Source organism: Triticum aestivum, chromosome 3B (assembly GCF_018294505.1).
Source record: "Triticum aestivum cultivar Chinese Spring chromosome 3B, IWGSC CS RefSeq v2.1, whole genome shotgun sequence".
In the NCBI taxonomy this organism is placed as follows: domain Eukaryota; kingdom Viridiplantae; phylum Streptophyta; class Magnoliopsida; order Poales; family Poaceae; genus Triticum; species Triticum aestivum.
Genome location: NC_057801.1, coordinates 806819588 through 806827470, shown reverse-complemented (window position 1 = coordinate 806827470; position 7883 = coordinate 806819588).

Sequence of the window (7883 nt, the reverse complement as noted above, 5' to 3'; positions counted from 1 at the left end):
TCACACCTCAACTCGCTAAATCTATTCTCATCCAAGGGCTTAGTGAAGATATCGGCTAACTGTTCTTCAGTCCGTACATGCTCAATAGAGATGTCGCCCTTCCACATGTGATCGCGCAGAAAATGATGACGAATTTGGATGTGCTTTGTCTTCGAGTGCTGAACTGGGTTGTGAGCAATCTTGATTGCACTCTCATTGTCACAGTAGAGAGGCACATTCTTCATGTTGATGCCGTAGTCCTTGAGAGTTTGCTTCATCCACAGCAATTGAGCACAGCAGGAACCAGCAGCAATGTACTCAGCTTCAGCTGTGGATAGTGATACATAGTTCTGTTTCTTCAAGGACCAACAGACTAAGGATCGTCCGAGGAAATGGCATGTGCCAGATGTTGACTTGCGGTCCACACGATCACTAGCATAGTCAGAGTCTGAATATCCAATGAGATCAAAAGCCAAGCCCTTGGGGTACCATAATCCAAGTGTTGGTGTGTGAGCTAGATATCAAAGAAAATGCTACACAACCTTATGGTGTGATTCCTTCGGTGTAGCTTGAAATCAAGCACACATGAAAACACTAAGCATAATATCTGGCCTAGATGCACATAAATACAATAAAGAGCCAATCATGGAGCTGTATACCTTTTGATCAAAGTCGATACCATTTTCATCAGTGCATAGATGGCCACTTGTGGGCATTGGAATTTTGACCCCTTTTGCAATCTTGCATGCCGAATTTCCTCAATACATCTTTGAGGTATTTCTCCTGAGATATGAATATGCCATTGCGCTGTTGACGAATTTGAAGACCTAAAAAGAATTTCAATTCTACCATCATAGACATTTGATATTCTTCACTCATCATATAGGCAAATTCATCACTATAACATTGGTTAGTACAACCAAAGATAATATCATCAACATATATTTGGCACGCAAACAATTCATCATCATAAGACTTAGTGAAAAGAGTTGGCTCGAGTGAACCGGGTTTGAAGCCTTTCTTCATGAGGACTTCCTTCAAAGTATCATACCACGCCTGAGGGGCCTGCTTGAGGCCATACAGGGCCTTATTGAGTCTGAAGACTTTGTCAGGATGTTTCAGATCTTCAAAACCTGGGGGTTGAGCAACATATACTTCTTCATCAAGCTTACCATTAAGGAATGCACTTTTCACATCCATTTGATATAAAAGTGATATTATGATGTTTAGCATAAGCAAGTAATATGCGAATAGCCTCAAGTCTAGCAACAACTGCAAAAGTTCATCGAAATCAATTCCTTCAACCTGTGTGTAGCCTTGAGCTATATGTCGTGCCTCATTCCTCACCAGAAGGCCATTTTCATCTTGCTTGTTGTGGTAGATCCACTTTGTGCCAATGATGTTGTGCTTGCGAGGATCTGGACGATTGACCAGTTCCCAGACGTTGTTGAGCTTGAACTAATGTAATTCTTCTTGCATAGCACAAATCCACTCAGGCTCCAAAAATGCTTCATCTACCTTAGTGGGTGAGGGAGTCCTGGATTAGGGGGTATCCGGACAGCTGGACTGTACACATCGTCCGGACTATTGAAGCGTGAAGATACAAGACTCAGGACTTCGGCTCGTGTCCGGATGGGACTCTCCTTTGCATGAAAGACAAGCTTGGCGATCCGGATATTATATTTCCTTCATTGTAACCGACTCCATGTAAACCCTAGCCCTCTCCGATGTCTATATAAACCGTAGAGGATGGTCCTTAGAAGGCCAATCACAATTACAATCATACCATCATAGGCTAGCTCTTAGGGTTTAGCCTCTACGATCTCGTGGTAGATCTACTCTTGTACTACTCATATCTTCAATATTAATCAAGCAGGAAGTAGGGTTTTACCTCCATCGAGACGGCCCAAACCTGGGTACACATTGTGACCATTGCTTCCTGTTACCATCAGCCTAAGACGCACAGATCGGAACCCCCTACCCGAGATCCGCCGGTTTTGACACCGACATTGGTGCTTTCATTGAGAGTTCCTCTATGTCGTCGCTTCGAGGCTTGATGGCATCTTCAATCGTCAACAACACAGTCCAGGGGAAGACTTTTCTCCCCGGACAGATCCTTGTGTTCGGCGGCTTCGCACTACGGGCCAGTTCGCTTGGTCATCTGGAGCAGATCGACAGCTACCCTCCTGGCCACCAGATCAGGTTTGGAAACTTGAACTACACGGCGGATATTCGCGGAGACTTGATCATTGACGGATTTGGCCCTGTGCCAGGAGCGCCGGACAGTCACGACGAGCACGGCCTACACCTGCTGTCGGACAATGCTCGGGATACCATCCCTGCAATAGCCCCGGATCTAAATCTGGGACAGGTTGTGTTGCCTAAGGACGGAGAGGTGGACCCCGACCCACGGGCCGCACACTCATCGGCGGTGGAGCCGAACACATGTCTCACCTCTATGGAGGCCTGTACCCCCGGGCCCCCGGACTCAAATTCGGTTGTTGGCTCCGGTCCGCATACCCTTGAGCCAGCCAAGCCAGGTTGGGCTCCGGTAATGGAGTTTACCGCTGCAGACATCTTTCAGCACTTGTTCTTTTGCGACATGCTGAACTCGTTAAAGTCTGTCTCTTTGTCAAGAGGCTCTGGGCCAAACTATGTCCGGCTTGAGTGGGAAGCAGGTGACAAAGGAATTCGCTGCCCACCCACCACCCACTTCATCACCACGATCGATGATTTAACCGACATGCTTGACTTCAACTTCGAAGACATTGACGGTATGGACGACGATGCCGGAGACACACAGGAGCCACCGCTCACAGGGCGATGGACATCCACCTCTTCATATGATATACATATGGTGGACACTCCGAAAGAAACTAATGGCGGTGAGGCAACGGAGGATAACCCCTCCAAGAAAAAAGCAAAGCATGGGCGTCACCAGCGCCGCTCCAAGCCCCGCCGAGGCAATACCGGCAACGAAGATGAAAACAATCCGGACGGTGCCGACGATGAATACAACTCCGAACAGCCCGCCTTCGAGCAGGCTGAGCAGGAAGATGGGCACGACAGCCCAGTCGAACAGGCGACAGACGAGTATCAGGTGGAGGACAACTACATGCCTTCCTTCGAAGACGAGATTAGCCTCGGCGACGACGAGTTTGGCGTGCCCGAGGACCCCGCGGAGCAGGAGCGCTTCAAGCACCGGCTTATTGCCACTGCAAGAAGCCTGAAGAAGAAGCAGCAGTAGCTTCAAGCTGATCAAGACCTGCTCATAGATAGATGGACAGAAGTCCTGGCAGCCGAGCAATATGGACTCGAGCGCCACACGACTGACCGGCCTCCTCGAGGTCGGGATAAAGCAGCATATCAGCCCGAATACCAGCCTACACCCCCGCGCCAGTTTACTACGGCCCAGGGCAATACTCAGGACATGTGCGATAAACTAGATAACACAGCAGGACAACCAAGATCGATCTACGGATCACGGGGGCGCGCCGCAGCACATGACGATGACCGTCATACCGGATACACTAATTGCAAATCCGGCCGGGCCGAACATTACCAGTCAGACGCAGCCGGACTGCGTCGTGACATAGCCCGACACAGAGGCACCCTACACCCCCTCTGCTTCACCGATGAAGTGATGGATCATGAATTCCTAGAAGGGTTCAAACCCATAAACATCGAATCATACGATGGCACAACAGACCCCGCGGTATGGATCGAAGATTTCCTTCTCCACATCCACATGGCCCGCGGAGATGATCTACATGCCATCAAGTATCTTCCCCTTAAGCTCAAAGGACCCGCCCGGCACTGGCTAAACAGCCTGCCCGCAAATTCCATTGGCAGTTGGGAAAACCTGGAAGACGCATTCCTTGACAACTTCCAAGGCACATATGTGCGACCTCCGGATGCCGATGACTTGAGCCACATTACTCAATAGCCCGGAGAATCAGCCAGGAAATTCTGGACTCGTTTCCTAACTAAAAAGAACCAAATAGTCGACTGTCCGGACGCCGAAGCCCTGGGGGCCTTCAAGCATAATATCCGTGATGAGTGGCTTGCCAGACACCGCGACCAAGGGAAACGCAAGTCCATGGCAGCTCTCAAGACACTAATGACCCGCTTTTGCGCGGGCGAGGACAGCTGGTTGGCTCGTAGTGGCACTACGCCACATTCCGGCACTTTAGATGTCCGTGACAATAATGTCAAGCTACAGCGCAACAGACACAAGCGACGGAACAACGGCGACAACATCAAAGACATGGCGGTCAATGCCGGATTCAGCGGATACAAATCCGGTCAGCGGAAGAAGCCATTCAAAAGAAATAATCAGGGACCGTCCAGTCTAGACCATATACTGGAGCGCTCGTGCCAAATTCATGGCACCCCGGACAAGCCAGCCAACAACACCAATAGAGACTGTTTGGTATTTAAACAGTCCGGCAAAATAAACACCGAAAACATGGACAAGGGGCTGCACAGCGACTATGACGAGGAGCCCCGGCGTTCGAACACGGGGGGACAAAAGAAATTCCCCCCCCCCCCAGGTGAAAACGGTCAACATGATCAATGCCACTAACATCCCCAAGCGGGAACGGAAGCGAGCACTACGGGACGTCTACGCGATGGAGCCAATCGTCCCCAAATTCAAACCATGGTCAGCTTGTCCGATCACCTTTGATCGTAGGGATCATCCTACTAGCATCTGTCACGGCGGCTCAGCCGCATTTGTTCTAGGCCCAATCATAGACGGATTTCACCTCACAAGAGTCCTTATGGACGGAGGCAGCAGCCTGAACCTGCTTTATCAGGACACAGTGCGCAAAATGGGCATTGATCCTTCAAGGATCAAGCCCACCAAAACCACCTTTAAAGGTGTAATTCCTGGAGTAGAGGCCCATTGCACGGGCTCTATAACATTGGAAGTAGTCTTCGGATCTCCAGACAACTTCCGAAGCACGGAGTTAATCTTCGATATCGTCCTATTCTGTAGTGGTTACCACACACTGCTCGGACGAACCGCATTCGCTAGATTCAATGCGATACCACACTATGCATACCTCAAGCTCAAAATGCCAGGCCCGCGCGGGGTCATAACAGTCAATGGAAACATGGACCGCTCTCTCCGTACAGAAGAGCATACGGCAGCCCTTGCGGCAGAAGTACAGTGCGGCCTCCTCTGGCAAACCACCAATCCGGCGAAGACAATCTCAAGCACCGCCAAGCAAGGTCGGAGCACCACACAACAGGATCACCAGGCACGCCAAGAGCATGACTAGAAATCCGACCTCCTCCCAAATCCCATCAAAGAAGCATTCATGCCACGTGTACACAATTACGCACTCAAAATACCATGGACACAGGCGGAGGCACAGCAGTGGCTCAGTCAACAGTGCGGTATAACCGCCACATACCTTCGTAACCTTTCCTTTTACCTTTTAGGACATTGCTTTAGTGCAGCTTCTCTAGAAGAGCAGGATTATCGGGCTTACAGAGGAGAGAAAACCAAGGAGGCAACAAGCTTTGCGCACAGAAGGGAATGCCCAGGTGGAATCTATTTATGATCATTATACCTCCTTTAGCTATCTGGACGTAGCCTGCCCCTGGATAGGATATGTCAAATAATCCTATTTATCTCTGCTTAATGCATTCATTCTAAACATACGCTTAAACGTATTATTCATCAATGGGAGATCATATATAGCGTCAGCTTATTATTCTTATTTTAGCATTTTTTCTTACAAATGTCTATTTGATATTGCATCCGTACACTTTGGTACGTTGAGTTTGCCACGGGCTTCTTATGGCGCCCAATAATACGGCAAGACAAGTCCGAACACTTTCAACAGTGCGGCACCCCGAACTTATAGCATTATATGCATCAGCTCAGAATCATGTCTTGGATCTACAGTTGGGATAGCCCGGCTCCCTTGTTTTGGTGCCTTACATTCCGTTATATCGGCTAAGGTAGCGCAGGGAGAACTACTGCGATTGTGCCCCGGTTCTTCCGGACGAGCACCTCAGAAGAGAAAGTCGAAAACTGACCGGCATGATGTGGCGAGAGCTGGTCGCTGTTCGAGAGGTCTTAAAATCCTTAAAGATTTTTCCGCTTTAGGCGATAATTCGGCTTCGTCCGATCTAGGCGTGTATAGCGCCCCAATCCGGCCATCCGGATTCTAGGGGCTTTGCAGAAATTTAAAATTGTAGACTACTATGGCTAAGTGAAGGTTATAAAGCCGCATAGTCTGATTGCCTTGTTCGCTGCGCCGGACACCTCCTGAAGGGACCAAACATTTGGATAAAGAGTGTCCGGGTTTTCCACGAACACCCCAGTACTAGTTGCATGGGGACGGAAGCCGACGACTGGCCTACTTTTAGAATTTTATAAACAGACGCACAAAAGGTAATATTTTAAATAACAAAAGCGCTACATAGAGCAAGTAACTTTGTCTTTAAATTACAAACATGACAGAAGTGAATTCATTCTAAAATTATGTCCCTGGTACATTCATCGGCCACGAGGCGAGCGCCCTTCATAACGCCATCATAATGCTTCTCCGGAATGCGATGCGGCTTGCCCTCTGGCAGCCCGTCCTTCGCCAGCTTCTCCGCATCCAGCTTGCCCCAATGCACCTTCGCACGGACAAAGACCCGACGGGAACCCTCGATGCAAACGGATCGCTTGATGACTTACAGTCACGGACAGGCACTCACCATCCGCTTGATCAGGCCGAAGTAGCTGGTGGGCAGGGCCGCACTAGGCCACATCCGGACTATGAAATCCTTCATAGCCACTTTAGCCGCCTTGTGGAGTTGGACCAACTGCTTCAGTTGGTCACTCAGAGGCGTTGAATGTACGGCCCCATCATACTGGGACCAGAACAACTTCTCCATTGAGCTCCCCTCCTGGGCACGGTAGAACTCCGCAGCATTTGATATGCTGCGTGGCAGATCTGCGAATGCCCCTGTAGAGCTCCGGACTCAGGTAAGTAAAAGAAACGCCTCCTCCACATGTTTGCTTGGCATAAAGAATTTCTTACCCGCCGCTATCTTTTTGGCCTCCATGATTTCCTGCTGTGCCTTCTCAGCTTCGGCCTTGGCGTCTTGCACACTTGAAAGGGCCTTCGTAATCTCGTCCTCTTTCGCCTTAACCTCATGCTCCACGGCCTCGAACTTCTTGTCGAGATCCTGGAGCTCTTGTTGTACCTCTCCAACTCTAGCTTCTTGCTTTTTGCGCTCCTTGCGTTCCAAGGCCGCCTTGTGTTCGGCCTCGGACAGCGCTTTCTTGAGAGACGCCACTTTGTTGGTGGCCTCTGGTACCAAATCATGATGCTTTGTCATTAGAATAACCAATTTTATCTATTATTCATTATATGAGAGCGGGGAATCACTCACCTTTGTTCTGTTCGAGCTGCCTCCTCGTGAGGTCGAGCTCTCCTTGCGCCTGCTCCAGGTTCTATTTTTGCCCGGCGATCTCCGCCATACGAACCGCAGCGGCAAGCATGATAGCCTGCTTATTCACATTCAAACTTATTGTTAGACTCCTACGGATTATAATTGACCCTCCCTTTGGTTTTTTCTTCTGAACGCCAAACAGAGTATCAGGGGCTACTACCTATCGGGTGGTAATTTCACATATTTTTATTACTTACCTCAAAGCCTGTTAGCAGGCTGGTGCAGGCTTCGGTTAGTCCACTCTTGGCGGAAGAAACCTTCTGAATCACCGCACTCATAAGAGTACGGTGCTCTTCATCTATGGAAGCGCCGCGAAGCGCTTCCAGCAGACAATCCGATGCCTCGGGCGTAGCGGAAGTCCTTGGCACAGACGGCTCGCCCTCCTTAACGAGGGGTTGCCCGTCTGAGTCCGGAACCACTGGAGGTTCCGGAACAGTGTTTGG